General features: G+C 45.5%; 1 protein-coding gene across 1 annotated transcript in view; it reads right to left on the bottom strand.

Moving 5' to 3' along the window:
- The window catches only part of MAP3K5 (mitogen-activated protein kinase kinase kinase 5), a 242,708-nt gene extending 240,470 nt beyond the window's left edge, over window positions 1-2,238 (bottom strand). Inside the window, exon 1 of the mRNA XM_011962087.1 lies at window positions 1,942-2,238. The gene's annotated coding sequence lies outside the window, so the exon portion shown is untranslated. The remainder of the gene's footprint in view (window positions 1-1,941) is intronic.
- Window positions 2,239-2,276: the final 38 nt, after the last annotated feature.

The raw sequence follows: 2,276 nt of genomic DNA, 5'->3' as shown, positions 1-2,276 counted from the left end.
CCTCTGCCTCCCAGGTTCAAGTGATTCTCCTGCCTCAGCCTCCTGAGTAGCTAGGACTACAGGTGTGCACCACCATGCCTGGCTAATTTTTGTCATTCTAGTAGAGACAGGGTTTCACCATGTTGGCCAGGAAGCTGGCCTCGAACTCCAGACCTCAGGTGATCCACCCGTCTTGGCCTCCCAAAGTGCTGGGATTACAGGCGTGAGCCACCACACCTGGCCCAAGCACAACCTTTTAGGGTCAGCCACCTGAAGTGGAATCCTGCATTGGCCACTTACTCCCTATGAATCCTACGGCCAGTTAGGGATCCCTGGGTTTTCTCACCTAAGAAGGTAAGTATTTCCTTCACAGGCTTGTTTGGAGGATTCAGTGAAATACACTCAAACTTCAGCTCCCTTCTAATCATTCTCTCTCCCTTTCCCAGAGACAGTATTTGGAGAATAACAGAAATCAAGCCTTGTTAGGAAAGTTTCTTTCAAATTAGCTTAGAGTTAAAAAAAATTTTTTTCTAGAGCCCTAGAAAAAAACACCCAATCAGTGCAATAAAAATAAGCTCAAGTGTTCAGTTGGGTATTTTCCTCTCATATCTTTTAGTTCTTTGAAGCTTCTTCCAAATTATAATCCAAAAATAAGAGTGCTATAATTTTTAGAAAAGTTATGTTGATGTAACTTTTATAGCAAGCTACCCAAAGAATCAAGCTATAATACATTATAGCCATGCTCAGTTATGAAGACCAAAACTATTTTAAAAATACCAGAACCAGAAAGTCCTAGTTTATTTAGTCTGGCTTCCTTAACATGAAGTTCTTGTTGTTCTTAAAATATTCAGCTTTGGCTGAATTCCAAAACTGACATAAGCCTACTTCAGGTGTTTGGAAGATACTGAAGAGAATCAGAATTGAAAACAAGATTGGAAAATAAAGCCTTTTCTGTGATCACAAATGCAAGAAGTGTATTGTTTTGAAACCATTAAACCAAGGTTTTACCCACAAATGTAAACTTAAATATGTATATATTCTCAACACTGGATGTACAGGAGGCTAAAGGTTAATTTTGATAACATGGTATTATTCCTAACATTTGCAAACAGCTAATTGCTTCAGTTGCTAGAACTGCCTTAACATTTTCTGAAATCTGACATAGGTTGAAAAGATACATTTCTTTCATGGATTATGCTAGCAATCACTTTAATGGCCAAACTAATCTTATTACTAGGATAGCATATAGGTGTTTCAGACAATGTTAAATTATAAACTTTCTAGCCCATCATGGTTTATGGGGTAATAAAAAACAGGCCCTGGTTCTTTCACCAAAATCCTTACAAAGTAACACACAAGTTCAGTGTAAGTTGTGATGTTATTGCCTTTGGAAGCACTGTAATTACTTCAAAGTCTGGGTTGGTGAGAGGAAATTCAAGCTACTAAAACTTATTGAGGGTAAGGTGAGTTGGGAAGATCATGATACGGCGTGCAAATTACTATAGTTACACTCTGCGTGCATGGTATGTCATCGTTCCTGTACTCTCAAAACTACACAGAGAAAAGGAGAACCTCATCTAAAACGGTCACAGGTATATAAGAAGGAAAACAGGGACCAAACCTCACAGAAGCGAAACCGAGACACTGAACGGAGAAGGACTGACTGGGGCAAATATCTCTCACTGCTAGAGAACAGTTCAAGTCGATCGCAGGGACCCATGGCTCCAGCGCTGGATGGTGGGTGGATCCATGGGTCTCTCACACAAATACAGACTCTTTCACAAGCACACACGCTCTCCCCGGAGCAGCAAGCGACAAGAGCAGTCACGCAGCAGCGCTCGCTGCCCCCAAAGTGGGGCAAGAAGTAAATGCTTCCCGCCCACAAAAATGAAATGCCCCAAAGACGGCCAGATTAAACGTGGCTCCCGACTGCGCGGGATGGGAAAGGGGTCACACACGCACCTGCATTGTAAAAGCGGTCCAGCACGGTGGTTTCACCAAAGTCGAGTTTCCCAAAATGCAAGGTTTCCAGGGTGGCGCCCACCGTCTCGCACGCCTCCCGCAAGCTCTGCAGGGCCTCGCTCTCGGCCACCACCAGTTGCCCCTGGCTCGCTTCGTTGATCACATATGCCACTGTGGTCCGTCGGCTGCCCCCGCCAACAGAGCTGCCCCGGCCTCGGGTGGCACTGCTCGCGGAGGTGGCCGCGGGACACCCGATGCCTGGGGCGGCGGCGCTCTCCACGTTCCAGAAGCTGCCCGGCGGCGCTCTCGGCCACCACCAGTTGCCCCTGGCTCGC

This window comes from Colobus angolensis, unplaced genomic scaffold (assembly GCF_000951035.1).
Source record: "Colobus angolensis palliatus isolate OR3802 unplaced genomic scaffold, Cang.pa_1.0 Scaffold58, whole genome shotgun sequence".
In the NCBI taxonomy this organism is placed as follows: domain Eukaryota; kingdom Metazoa; phylum Chordata; class Mammalia; order Primates; family Cercopithecidae; genus Colobus; species Colobus angolensis.
The sequence above is the reverse complement of the archived record's forward strand: the minus strand, read 5'-3'. Positions and strand labels throughout refer to the sequence as shown.